The sequence below is a fragment of the Semicossyphus pulcher genome, unplaced genomic scaffold (assembly GCF_022749685.1).
Source record: "Semicossyphus pulcher isolate SPU_LCO1_2020_fin unplaced genomic scaffold, fSemPul1.0.p SCAF_3, whole genome shotgun sequence".
Classification (NCBI taxonomy): domain Eukaryota; kingdom Metazoa; phylum Chordata; class Actinopteri; order Labriformes; family Labridae; genus Semicossyphus; species Semicossyphus pulcher.
Genome location: NW_027211704.1, coordinates 19,838,481 through 19,854,133, shown reverse-complemented (window position 1 = coordinate 19,854,133; position 15,653 = coordinate 19,838,481).

The window sequence follows — 15,653 nt, the reverse complement described above, 5'->3', positions numbered from 1 at the left end:
TCGTCCTGGTTGTCGTCTCACTGTGTCATTATACCTGTCCTCCTGGTTGTCGTCTTACTGTGTCATTATACCTGTCGTCCTGATGTGTTGTCTTACTGTGTCATTATAGCTGTCGTTCTGATGTGTTGTCTTACTGTGTCATTATACCTGTCGTCTTGTTTGTCATCTCACTGTGTCAATATACCTGTCGTCCTGGTTGTCATCTTACTGCGTCATTATACCTGTCGAACTGATGTGTTGTGTTACTGTGTCATTATACCTGTCGTCCTGATGTATTGTCTTACTGTGTCATTATACCTGTCATCTTTGTTGTCATCTTACTGCGTCATTATACCTGTCGTCTTGGTTGTCATCTTACTGTGTCATTATACCTGTCGTCCTGGTTGTAATCTCACTGTGTCATTATACCTGTTGTCTTGGTTGTCGTCTTACTGTGTCATTATACCTGTCGTCCTGATGTGTTGTCTTGCTGTGTCATTATAGCTGTCGTTCTGATGTGTTGTCTTACTGCGTCATTATACCTGTCAACCTTTGTTGTCATCTCACTGTGTCATTATACCTGTCGTCCTCGTTGTCATCTTACTGTGTCATTATACCTGTCGTCGTGATGTGTTGTCTTACTGTGTCATTATAACGGTCGTCTTTGTTGTCGTCTTAGTGTGTCACTATACTTGTCATCCTCGTTGTCATCTCAATGTGTCATTATACCTGTCAACATGATTTGTTGTCTTACTGTGTCATTATACCTGTCGTCTTGGTTATCATCTTACTGCGTCATTATACCTGTCGTCCTGATGTGTTGTCTTACTGCGTCATTATACCTGTCGTCTTGGTTGTCATCTCACTGTGTGATTATACCTGTCGTCCTGGTTGTCGTCTTACTCTGTCATTGTACCTGTCGTCGTGATGTGTTGTCTTACTGTGTCTTTATACCTGTCGTCTTTGTTGGCATCTTACTGTGTCATTATACCTGTCGACCTGATGTGTTGTCTTACTGCGTCAATATACCTGTCGTCTTGGTTGTCATCGCACTCTGTCATTATATCTGTCATCTTTGTTGTCATCTTACTGCGTCATTATACCTGTCGACCTGATGTGTTGTCTTACTGCGTCATTATACCTGTCGTCTTGGTTGTCATCTTACTGGGTCATTATACCTGTCGTCCTGGTTGTCATCTCACTGTGTCATTATACCTGTCGTCTTGGTTGTCATGTTACTGTGTCTTTATACCTGTCGTCCTGGTTGTCATCTTACTGTGTCATTATACCTGTCGACCTGATGTGTTGTCTTACAGCGTCAATATACCTGTCGTCTTGGTTGTCATCTCACTCTGTCATTAGACCTGTCATCTTTGTTATCATCTTACTGCGTCATTATACCTGTCGTCTTGGTTGTCATCTCACTGTGTCATTATACCTGTCATCCTGGTTGTCGTCTCACTGTGTCATTACACGTGTCGTCCTGGTTGTCATCATACTGTGTCATTATACCTGTCATCTCTGTTGTCATCTCACTGTGTCATTATACCTGTTGTCCTGGGTGTCATCTTACTGCGTCATTATACCAGTCGTCTTTGTTGTCATCTCGCTGCGTCATTATACCTGTCGACCTGATGTGTTGTCTTACTGTGTCATTATACCTGTCGTCTTGGTTGTCATCTCACTGTGTCATTATACCTATCCTCCTGGTTGTCGTCTTACTGTGTCATTATACCTGTCGTCCTGATGTGTTGTCTTACTGTGTCATTATACCTGTCATCCTGGTTGTTATCATACTGTGTCATTATACCTGTCGTCTTGGTTGTCATCTTACTGTGTCATTATACCTGTCCTCCTGGTTGTAATCTCACTGTGTCATTATACCTGTTGTCTTGGTTGTCGTCTTACTGTGTCATTATACCTGTCGTCCTGATGTGTTGTCTTGCTGTGTCATTATAGCTGTCGTTCTGATGTGTTGTCTTACTGCGTCATTATACCTGTCAACCTTTGTTGTCATCTCACTGTGTCATTATACCTGTCGTCCTCGTTGTCATCTTACTGTGTCATTATACCTGTCGTCCTGGTTGTTGTCTTACTGTGTCATTATAACGGTCGTCTTTGTTGTCTTCTTGCTGTGTCATTATACGTGTCGTCCTGGTTGTCATCATACTGTGTCATTATACCTGTCATCTCTGTTGTCATCTCACTGTGTCATTATACCGGTCGTCTTGATTGTCATCTTAGTGTGTCACTATACTTGTCATCCTCGTTGTCATCTCAATGTGTCATTATACCTGTCAACATGATTTGTTGTCTTACTGTGTCATTATACCTGTCGTCTTGGTTATCATCTTACTGCGTCATTATACCTGTCGTCCTGATGTGTTGTCTTACTGCGTCATTATACCTGTCGTCTTGGTTGTCATCTCACTGTGTGATTATACCTGTCGTCCTGGTTGTCGTCTTACTCTGTCATTGTACCTGTCGTCGTAATGTGTTGTCTTACTGTGTCTTTATACCTGTCGTCTTTGTTGGCATCTTACTGTGTCATTATACCTGTCGACCTGATGTGTTGTCTTACTGCGTCAATATACCTGTCGTCTTGGTTGTCATCGCACTCTGTCATTATATCTGTCATCTTTGTTGTCATCTTACTGCGTCATTATATCTGTCGACCTGATGTGTTGTCTTACTGCGTCATTATACCTGTCGTCTTGGTTGTCATCTTACTGGGTCATTATACCTGTCGTCCTGGTTGTCATCTCACTGTGTCATTATACCTGTCGTCTTGGTTGTCATGTTACTGTGTCTTTATACCTGTCGTCTTGGTTGTCATCTCACTCTGTCATTAGACCTGTCATCTTTGTTATCATCTTACTGCGTCATTATACCTGTCGTCTTGGTTGTCATCTCACTGTGTCATTATACCTGTTGTCCTGGGTGTCATCTTACTGCGTCATTATACATGTCGACCTGATGTGTTGTCTTACTGCTTCATTATACCTGTCGACCTGATGTGTTGTCTTACTGCGTCATTATACACGTCGACCTGATGTGTTTACTTACTGCGTCATTATACCTGTCAACCTGGATGTCGTTTTACTGTGTCATTATACCTGTCGTCCTGATGTGTTGTCTTACTGTGTCATTGTACCTGTCGTCCTGGTTGTCATCTCACTGTGTCATTATACCTGTCGTCCTGGTTGTCATCTTACTGCGTCATTATACCTGTCGTCCTGGTTGTCATCTTACTGCGTCATTGTACCTGTCGTCTTGGTTGTCATCTCACTGTGTCATTATACCTGTCGTCCTGGTTGTCGTCTCACTGTGTCATTATACGTGTCGTCCTGGTTGTTATCATACTGTGTCTATATACCTGTCATCTTGGTTGTCGTCTTACTGTGTCATTATACCTGTCGTCCTGGTTGTCATCTCACTGTGTCATTATACCTGTCGTCTTACATGTCGTCTTACTGTGACATTATACCTGTCGTCCTGATGTGTTGTCTTATTGTGTCATTATAGTTGTCGTCCTGATGTGTTGTCTTACTGCGTCATTATACCTGTCGTCTTGGTTGTCATCTCACTGTGTGATTATACCTGTCGTCCTGGATGTCATCTTACTGTGTCATTATACCTGTCGTCGTGATGTGTTGTCTTACTGTGTCATTATACCTGTCATCTTTGTTGTCATCTTACTGCGTCATTATAGCTGTCGTCCTGATGTGTTGTCTTACTGCGTCATCATACCTGTCGTCTTTGTTGTCATCTTACTGCGTCATTATACCTGTCGTCCTGATGTGTTGTCTTACTGTGTCATTATACCTGTCGTCCTGGGTGTCATCTTACTGCGTCATTATACATGTCGACCTGATGTGTTGTCTTACTGCGTCATTATACCTTTCAATCTGATGTGTTGTCTTACTGTGTCACTATACTTGTCATCCTGGTTGTCGTCTCACTGTGTCATTATACGTGTCGTCGTGTTTGTCATCATACTGTCATTATACCTGTCGTCGTGGTTGTCATCATACTGTGTCATTATAGTTGTCGTCTTGGTTGACATCTTACTGCGTCATTATAACTGTCGTCCTGGTTGTCATCTAACTGTGTCATTATACCTGTCGTCTTTGCTGTCATCTTAATGTGTCATTATAGCTGTCGACCTGATGTGTTGTCTTACTGTGTCATTATACCTGTAGTCCTGGTTGTCGTCTCACTGTGTCATTATACCTGTGGTCCTGGTTGTCGTCTCACTGTGTCATTATACGTGTCGTCGTGGTTGTCATCATACTGTGTCATTATAGCTGTCGTCTTGGTTGACGTCTTACTGCGTCATTATACCTTTCGTCCTGGTTGTCATCTCACTGTGTCATTATACCTGTCGTCCTGGTTGTCGTCTTATTGGGTCATTATACCTGTTGTCCTGGTTATCATCTCACTGTGTCATTATAGTTGTCGTCTTGGTTGACATCTTACTGCGTCATTATAACTGTCGACCTGATGTGTTGTCTTACTGTGTCATTATACCTGTAGTCCTGGTTGTCGTCTCACTGTGTCATTATACCTGTCGTCTTTGTTGTCATCTTACTGCGTCATTATACCTGTCGTCCTGATGTGTTGTCTTACTGCGTTATTATACCTGTCGTCTTGGTTGTCATCTTACTGCGTCATTATACCTGTCGTCCTGATGTGTTGTCTTACTGCGTCATCATACCTGTCGTCTTGGTTGTCATCTCACTGTGTCATTATACCTGTCGTCCTGGATGTCGTCTTACTGTGTCACTATACCTGTCGTCGTGATGTGTTGTCTTACTGTGTCATCACACCTGTCGTCTTGGTTGTCATCTCACTGTGTCACTATACCTGTCGTCGTGATGTGTTGTCTTACTGTGTCATTATACCTGTCGTCTTCGTTGTCATCTTACTGCGTCATTATAGCTGTCATCCTGATGTGTTGTCTTACTGTGTCATCATACCTGTCGTCTTGGTTGTCATCTCATTGTGTCATTATACCTGTCGTCCTGGTTGTCATCTTACTGTGTCATTATACCTGTCGACCTGATGTGTTGTCTTACTGCGTCATTATACCTGTCGTCCTGGTTGTCGTCTCACTGTGTCATTATACCTGTGGTCCTGGTTGTCGTCTCACTGTGTCATTATACGTGTCGTCGTGGTTGTCATCATACTGTGTCATTATACCTGTCGTCCTGGTTGTCATCTTACTGTGTCATTATACCTGTCGACCTGATGTGTTGTCTTACTGCGTCATTATACCTTTCGTCCTGGTTGTCATCTAACTGTGTCATTATACCTGTCGTCCTGGTTGTCGTCTTATTGCGTCATTATACCTGTTGTCCTGGTTATAATCTCACTGTGTCATTATACCTGTCGTCCTGGTTATCGTCTCACTGTGTCATTATACTTGTTGTCTTGGTTGTCATCTTACTGTGTCATTATACCTGTCGTCTTTGTTGCCATCTTACTGCGTCATTATACCTGTCGTCCTGATGTGTTGTCTTACTGCGTTATTATACCTGTCGTCTTGGTTGTCATCTTACTGCGTCATTATACCTGTCGTCCTGATGTGTTGTCTTACTGAGTCATCATACCTGTCGTCTTGGTTGTCATCTCACTGTGTCATTATACCTGTCGTCCTGGATGTCGTCTTACTGTGTCACTATACCTGTCGTCGTGATGTGTTGTCTTACTGTGTCATCATACCTGTCGTCTTGGTTGTCATCTCACTGTGTCATTATACCTGTCGTCGTGATGTGTTGTCTTACTGTGTCATTATACCTGTCGTCCCGGGTGTCATCTTACTGCGTCATTATACCTGTCGACCTGATGTGTTGTCTTACTGCGTCATTATACTTGTTGTCTTGGTTGTCATCTTACTGTGTCATTATGCCAGTCATCCTGGTTGTCCTCTTACTGTGTCATTATACCTGTCGTCGTGATGTGTTGTCTTACTGTGTCATTATAACGGTCGTCTTTGTTGTCGTCTTACTGTGTCATTATACCTGTTGTCCTGGATGTCATCTCTCTGTGTCATTAGACCTGTCGTCCTGGTTATCGTCTTACTGTGTCATTATACCTGTCGTCCTGGTTGTCATCGTACTGTGTCATTATACCTGTCGTCTTGGTTGTCATCTTACTGCGTCATTATACCTTTCGTCCTGGTTGTCATCTCACTGTGTCATCATACCTGTCGTCCTGGTTGTCGTCTCACTGTGTCATTATACCTGTACTCCTGGTTGTCGTCTTACTGTGTCATTATACCTGTCGTCCTGATGTGTTGTCTTACTGTGTCATTATAGCTGTCATTCTGATGTGTTGTCTTACTGTGTCATTATACCTGTCGTCTTGTTTGTCATCTCACTGTGTCATTATACCTGTCGTCCTGGTTGTCATCTTACTGCGTCATTATACCTGTCGAACTGATGTGTCGTCTTACTGTGTAATTATGCCTGTCGTCTTGGTTGTCATCTCACTGTGTCATTATACCTGTCGTCCTGGTTGTCATCTTACTCCGTCATTATACCTGTCCTCCTGGTTGTCGTCTTACTGTTTCATTATACCTGTCGTCCTGATGTGTTGTCTTCCTGTGTCATTATACCTGTCGTCCTGGTTGTCGTCTCACTGTGTCATTATACGTGTCGTCCTGGTTGTCGTCTCACTGTGTCATTATACGTGTCGTCCTGGTTGTTATCATACTGTGTCATTATACGTGTCGTCTTGGTTGTCATCTTACTGTGTCATTATACCTGCCGTCCTGGTTATCATACTGTGTCGTTATACCTGTCGTCTTGGTTGTCATCTTACTGTGTCATTATACCTGTCGTCTTGGTTGTCGTCTTACTGTGTCATTATACCTGTCGACCTGATGTGTTGTCTTACTGCGTCATTATACCTGTCGTCTTGGTTGTCATCTCACTGTGTCATTATACCTGTCATCTTTGTAGTCATCTTACTGCGTCATTATACCTGTCGACCTGATGTGTTGTCTTACTGCGTCATTATACCTGTCGTCTTGGTTGTCATCTCACTGTGGCATTATACCTGTCATCCTGGTTGTCGTCTCACTGTGTCATTATACGTGTCGTCGTGGTTGTCATCTCACTGTGTCATTATACCTGTCGTCCTGGTTGTCGTCTCACTGCGTCATTATACCTGTCGTCTTGGTTGTCATCTCACTGTCATTATAACTGTCATCCTGGTTGTCGTCTCACTGTGTCATTATACGTGTCGTCGTGGTTGTCATCTCACTGTGTCATTATACCTGTCATCCTGGTTGTCGTCTCACTGTGTCATTATACGTGTCGTCGTGGTTGTCATCATACTGTGTCATTATACCTGTCGTCTTGGTTGTCATCTTACTGCGTCATTATACCTGTCGTCCTGGTTGTCATCTCACTGTGTCATTATACCTGTCGTCTTGGTTGTCATCTCACTGTGTCATTATACCTGTCGTCCTGGTTGTCGTCTCACTGTGTCATTATACGTGTCATCGTGGTTGTCATCATACTGCATCATTATACCTGTCGTCCTGGTTGTCATCTTACTGCGTCATTATACCTTTCAACCTGATGTTTTGTCTTACTGCGTCATTATACCAGTCGTCTTTGTTGTCATCTCGCTGCGTCATTATACCTGTCTACCTGATGTGTTGTCTTACTGTGTCATTATACCTGTCGTCTTGGTTGTCATCTTACTGTGTCATTATACCTGTCGTCTTGGTTGTCGTCTTACTGTGTCATTATACCTGTCGTCCTGATGTGTTGTCTTGCTGTGTCATTATAGCTGTCGTTCTGATGTGTTGTCTTACTGCGTCATTATACCTTTCGACCTGATGTGTTGTCTTACTGCGTCATTATACCAGTCGTCTTTGTTGTCATCTCGCTGCGTCATTATACCTGTCGACCTGATGTGTTGTCTTACTGTGTCATTATACCTGTCGTCGTGATGTGTTGTCTTACTGTGTCATTATACCTGTCGTCATTGTTGTCTTCTAACTGTGTCATTATACCTGTCGACCTGATGTGTTGTCTTACTACGTCATTATACCTATCGTCTTGGTTGTCATCTCACTGTGTCATTATACCTGTCATCCTGGTTGTCGTCTCACTGTGTCATTATACGTGTCGTCGTGGTTGTCATCTTACTGCGTCATTTTACCTGTCGTCCTGGTTGTCATCTCACTGTGTCATTATACCTGTCGTCCTGGGTGTCGTCTTACTGTGTCATTATACCTGTCGTCTTGGTTGTCATCTTACTGCGTCATTATTCCTATCATCTCTGTTGTGATCTTACTGCGTCATTATACCTGTCGACCTGATGTGTTGTCTTACTGCGTCATTATACCTGTCGTCCTGGTTGTCAACTCACTGTGTCATTATACCTGTCGAACTGATGTGTTGTCTTACTGTGTCATTATACCTGTTGGCCTTTGTTGTCATCTCACTGTGTCATTATACGGGTCGTCTTGATTGTCATCTTACTGTGTCATTATACCTGTCGTCCTGATGTGTTCTCTTACTGTGTCATTATACCTGTCGTCCTGGTTGTCATCTTACTGTGTCATTATACCTGTCGACCTGATGTGTTGTCTTACTTCGTCGTTATACCTGTCGACCTGATCTGTTGTCTTACTGCGTCATTATATCTGTCGTCTTGGTTGTCATCTCACTGTGTCATTATACCTGTCGTCTTGGTTGTCATCTTACTGCGTCATTATACCTGCCGTCCTGGTTGTCATCTCACTGCGTCATTATACCTGTTGTCCTGGTTGTCATCTCACTGTGTCATTATACCTGTCGTCTTGGTTGTCGTCTTACTGTGTCATTATACCTGTCGTCCTGATGTGTTGTCTTACTGTGTCATTATACCTGTCGTCCTGGTTGTCATCTTACTGCATCATTATACCTGTCGTCCTGATGTGTTGTCTTACTGCGTCATTATACCTGTCGTCTTGGTTGTCATCTCACTGTGTGATTATACCTGTCGTCCTGGTTGTCGTCTTACTCTGTCATTGTACCTGTCGTCGTGATGTGTTGTCTTACTGTGTCATTATACCTGTCGTCTTTGTTGGCATCTTACTGTGTCATTATACCTGTCGACCTGATGTGTTGTCTTACTGCGTCAATATACCTGTCGTCTTGGTTGTCATCTCACTCTGTCATTATATCTGTCATCTTTGTTGTCATCTTACTGCGTCATTATACCTGTCGACCTGATGTGTTGTCTTACTGCGTCATTATACCTGTCGTCTTGGTTGTCATCTCACTGTGTCATTATACCTGTCATCCTGGTTGTCGTCTCACTGTGTCATTATAAGTGTCGTCGTGGTTATCATCATACTGTGTCATTATACCTGTCGTCTTGGTTGTCATCTTACTGGGTCATTATACCTGTCGACCTGATGTGTTGTCTTACTGCGTCAATATACCTGTCGTCTTGGTTGTCATCTCACTCTGTCATTAGACCTGTCATCTTTGTTATCATCTTACTGCGTCATTATACCTGTCGTCTTGGTTGTCATCTCACTGTGTCATTATACCTGTCGTCGTGATGTGTTGTCTTACTGTGTCAGTATACCTGTCGTCTTTGTTGTCATCTTACTGCGTCATTATAGCTGTCGTCCTGATGTGTTGTCTTACTGTGTCACTATACCTGTCGTCTTTGTTGTCATCTTACTGCGTCATTATACCTGTCGTCCTGATGTGTTGTCTTACTGCGTCATTATACCTGACGTCCTGGTTGTCATCTTACTGTGTCATTATACCTGTCGACCTGATGTGTTGTTTTACTGCGTCATTATACCTGTCAATCTGATGTGTTGTCTTACTGCGTCATTATACCTGTCGTCTTGGTTGTCATCTCACTGTGTCATTATCCCGGTCGTCTTCATTGTCATCTTACTCTGTCATTATACCTGTCGTCTTAGTTGTCATCTCACTGTGTCATTATACCTGTCGACCTGATGTGTTGTCTTACTTCGTCATTATACCTGTCGTCTTGGTTGTCATCTTACTGTGTCATTATACCTGTCGTCCTGGTTGTCGTCTCACTGTGTCATTATACGTGTCGTCCTGGTTGTCATCATATTGTGTCATTATACCTGTCATATTTTCTCATCTCACTGTGTCTTTATCCCGGTCGTCTTGATTGTCATCTTACTGTGTCATTATACCTGTTGTCTTGGTTGTCATCTTTCTGCGTCATTATACCTGTCGTCTTAGTTGTCATCTTACTGCGTCATTATACCTGTCGTCCTGGTTGTCGTCTCACTGTGTCATTATACCTGTCGTCCTGGTTGTCATCTAACTGTGTCATTATACCTGTCGTCTTTGATGTGTTGTCTTACTGCGTCATTATACCTGTCGACCTGATGTGTTGTCTTACTGTGTCATTATACCTGTCGTCTTGGTTGTCATCTTACTGCGTCATTATAGCTGTCGTCCTGATGTGTTGTCTTACTGCGTCATTATACCTGTCGTCTTGGTTGTCATCTCACTGTGTCATTATCCCGGTCGGCTTCATTGTCATCTTACTCTGTCATTATACCTGTCGTCTTGGTTGTCAACTTACTGCGTCATTATACCTGTCGACCTGATGTGTTGTCTTACTGCGTCATTATACCTGTCGTCTTCGTTGTCATCTCACTGCGTCATTATACCTGTCGTCGTGGTTGTCATCTCACTGTGTCATTATACTGGTCGTCTTAATTGTCATCTTACTGTGTCATTATACCTATCTTCTTGGTTGTCATCTCACTGTGTCATTATAGATGTCGACCTGATGTGTTGTCTTACTGCATCATTATACCTGTCGTCTTGGTTGTCATCTCACTCTGTCATTATATCTGTCATCTTTGTTGTCATCTCACTGCGTCATTATACCTGTCGTCGTGGTTGTCATCTTACTGTGTCATTATACCTGTCGTCTTGGTTGTCATCTTACTGCGTCATTATATCTGTCGTCATGATGTGTTGTCTTACTGTGTCATTATAACGGTCGTCTTTGTTGTCGTCTTACTGTGTCATTATACCTGTTTTCCTGGATGTCATCTCACTGTGTCATTATACCTGTCGTCCTGGTTATCGTCTTACTGTGTCATTATACCTGTCGACCTGATTTGTTGTCTTACTGCGTCATTATACCTGTCGTCCTGATGTGTTGTCTTTCTGTGTCATTATACCTGTTGTCCTGGGTGTCATCTTACTGCGTCATTATACATGTCGACCTGATGTGTTGTTTTACTGCGTCATTATACCTGTCGACCTGATGTGTTGTCTTACTGCGTCATTATACCTGTCGTCTTGGTTGTCAACTTACTGCGTCATTATACCTGTCATCTCTGTTGTCATCTCACTGTGTCATTATACCTGTTGTCCTGGGTGTCATCTTACTGCGTCATTATACCAGTCGTCTTTGTTGTCATCTCGCTGCGTCATTATACCTTTCGACCTGATGTGTTGTCTTACTGTGTCATTATACCTGTCGTCTTGGTTGTCATCTCACTGTGTCATTATACCTGTCCTCCTGATGTGTTGTCTTACTGTGTCATTATACCTGTCATCTTTGTTGTCATCTTACTGTGTCACTATACCTGTCCTCCTGGTTGTAATCTCACTGTGTCATTATACCTGTTGTCTTGGTTGTCGTCTTACTGTGTCATTATACCTGTCGTCCTGATGTGTTGTCTTGCTGTGTCATTATAGCTGTCGTTCTGATGTGTTGTCTTACTGCGTCATTATACCTGTCAACCTTTGTTGTCATCTCACTGTGTCATTATACCTGTCGTCCTCGTTGTCATCTTACTGTGTCATTATACCTGTCGTCCTGGTTGTTGTCTTACTGTGTCATTACAACGGTCGTCTTTGTTGTCGTCTTGCTGTGTCATTATACGTGTCGTCCTGGTTGTCATCATACTGTGTCATTATACCTGTCATCTCTGTTGTCATCTCACTGTGTCATTATACCGGTCGTCTTGATTGTCATCTTAGTGTGTCACTATACTTGTCATCCTCGTTGTCATCTCAATGTGTCATTATACCTGTCAACATGATTTGTTGTCTTACTGTGTCATTATACCTGTCGTCTTGGTTATCATCTTACTGCGTCATTATACCTGTCGTCCTGATGTGTTGTCTTACTGCGTCATTATACCTGTCGTCTTGGTTGTCATCTCACTGTGTGATTATACCTGTCGTCCTGGTTGTCGTCTTACTCTGTCATTGTACCTGTCGTCTTGGTTGTCGTCTTACTGTGTCATTATACCTGTCGTCCTGATGTGTTGTCTTACTGTGTCATTATACCTGTCGTCCTGGTTGTCATCTTACTGCATCATTATACCTGTCGTCCTGATGTGTTGTCTTACTGCGTCATTATACCTGTCGTCTTGGTTGTCATCTCACTGTGTGATTATACCTGTCGTCCTGGTTGTCGTCTTACTCTGTCATTGTACCTGTCGTCGTGATGTGTTGTCTTACTGTGTCATTATACCTGTCGTCTTTGTTGGCATCTTACTGTGTCATTATACCTGTCGACCTGATGTGTTGTCTTACTGCGTCAATATACCTGTCGTCTTGGTTGTCATCTCACTCTGTCATTATATCTGTCATCTTTGTTGTCATCTTACTGCGTCATTATACCTGTCGACCTGATGTGTTGTCTTACTGCGTCATTATACCTGTCGTCTTGGTTGTCATCTCACTGTGTCATTATACCTGTCATCCTGGTTGTCGTCTCACTGTGTCATTATAAGTGTCGTCGTGGTTATCATCATACTGTGTCATTATACCTGTCGTCTTGGTTGTCATCTTACTGGGTCATTATACCTGTCGACCTGATGTGTTGTCTTACTGCGTCAATATACCTGTCGTCTTGGTTGTCATCTCACTCTGTCATTAGACCTGTCATCTTTGTTATCATCTTACTGCGTCATTATACCTGTCGTCTTGGTTGTCATCTCACTGTGTCATTATACCTGTCGTCGTGATGTGTTGTCTTACTGTGTCAGTATACCTGTCGTCTTTGTTGTCATCTTACTGCGTCATTATAGCTGTCGTCCTGATGTGTTGTCTTACTGTGTCACTATACCTGTCGTCTTTGTTGTCATCTTACTGCGTCATTATACCTGTCGTCCTGATGTGTTGTCTTACTGCGTCATTATACCTGACGTCCTGGTTGTCATCTTACTGTGTCATTATACCTGTCGACCTGATGTGTTGTTTTACTGCGTCATTATACCTGTCAATCTGATGTGTTGTCTTACTGCGTCATTATACCTGTCGTCTTGGTTGTCATCTCACTGTGTCATTATCCCGGTCGTCTTCATTGTCATCTTACTCTGTCATTATACCTGTCGTCTTAGTTGTCATCTCACTGTGTCATTATACCTGTTGACCTGATGTGTTGTCTTACTTCGTCATTATACCTGTCGTCTTGGTTGTCATCTTACTGTGTCATTATACCTGTCGTCCTGGTTGTCGTCTCACTGTGTCATTATACGTGTCGTCCTGGTTGTCATCATACTGTGTCATTATACCTGTCATATTTTCTCATCTCACTGTGTCTTTATCCCGGTCGTCTTGATTGTCATCTTACTGTGTCATTATACCTGTTGTCTTGGTTGTCATCTTTCTGCGTCATTATACCTGTCGTCTTAGTTGTCATCTTACTGCGTCATTATACCTGTCGTCCTGGTTGTCGTCTCACTGTGTCATTATACCTGTCGTCCTGGTTGTCATCTAACTGTGTCATTATACCTGTCGTCTTTGATGTGTTGTCTTACTGCGTCATTATACCTGTCGACCTGATGTGTTGTCTTACTGTGTCATTATACCTGTCGTCTTGGTTGTCATCTTACTGCGTCATTATAGCTGTCGTCCTGATGTGTTGTCTTACTGCGTCATTATACCTGTCGTCTTGGTTGTCATCTCACTGTGTCATTATCCCGGTCGGCTTCATTGTCATCTTACTCTGTCATTATACCTGTCGTCTTGGTTGTCAACTTACTGCGTCATTATACCTGTCGACCTGATGTGTTGTCTTACTGCGTCATTATACCTGTCGTCTTCGTTGTCATCTCACTGCGTCATTATACCTGTCGTCGTGGTTGTCATCTCACTGTGTCATTATACTGGTCGTCTTAATTGTCATCTTACTGTGTCATTATACCTATCTTCTTGGTTGTCATCTCACTGTGTCATTATAGATGTCGACCTGATGTGTTGTCTTACTGCATCATTATACCTGTCGTCTTGGTTGTCATCTCACTCTGTCATTATATCTGTCATCTTTGTTGTCATCTCACTGCGTCATTATACCTGTCGTCGTGGTTGTCATCTTACTGTGTCATTATACTTGTCGTCTTGGTTGTCATCTTACTGCGTCATTATATCTGTCGTCATGATGTGTTGTCTTACTGTGTCATTATAACGGTCGTCTTTGTTGTCGTCTTACTGTGTCATTATACCTGTTTTCCTGGATGTCATCTCACTGTGTCATTATACCTGTCGTCCTGGTTATCGTCTTACTGTGTCATTATACCTGTCGACCTGATTTGTTGTCTTACTGCGTCATTATACCTGTCGTCCTGATGTGTTGTCTTTCTGTGTCATTATACCTGTTGTCCTGGGTGTCATCTTACTGCGTCATTATACATGTCGACCTGATGTGTTGTTTTACTGCGTCATTATACCTGTCGACCTGATGTGTTGTCTTACTGCGTCATTATACCTGTCGTCTTGGTTGTCAACTTACTGCGTCATTATACCTGTCATCTCTGTTGTCATCTCACTGTGTCATTATACCTGTTGTCCTGGGTGTCATCTTACTGCGTCATTATACCAGTCGTCTTTGTTGTCATCTCGCTGCGTCATTATACCTGTCGACCTGATGTGTTGTCTTACTGTGTCATTATACCTGTCGTCTTGGTTGTCATCTCACTGTGTCATTATACCTGTCCTCCTGATGTGTTGTCTTACTGTGTCATTATACCTGTCATCTTTGTTGTCATCTTACTGTGTCACTATACCTGTCCTCCTGGTTGTAATCTCACTGTGTCATTATACCTGTTGTCTTGGTTGTCGTCTTACTGTGTCATTATACCTGTCGTCCTGATGTGTTGTCTTGCTGTGTCATTATAGCTGTCGTTCTGATGTGTTGTCTTACTGCGTCATTATACCTGTCAACCTTTGTTGTCATCTCACTGTGTCATTATACCTGTCGTCCTCGTTGTCATCTTACTGTGTCATTATACCTGTCGTCCTGGTTGTTGTCTTACTGTGTCATTACAACGGTCGTCTTTGTTGTCGTCTTGCTGTGTCATTATACGTGTCGTCCTGGTTGTCATCATACTGTGTCATTATACCTGTCATCTCTGTTGTCATCTCACTGTGTCATTATACCGGTCGTCTTGATTGTCATCTTAGTGTGTCACTATACTTGTCATCCTCGTTGTCATCTCAATGTGTCATTATACCTGTCAACATGATTTGTTGTCTTACTGTGTCATTATACCTGTCGTCTTGGTTATCATCTTACTGCGTCATTATACCTGTCGTCCTGATGTGTTGTCTTACTGCGTCATTATACCTGTCGTCTTGGTTGTCATCTCACTGTGTGATTATACCTGTCGTCCTGGTTGTCGTCTTACTCTGTCATTG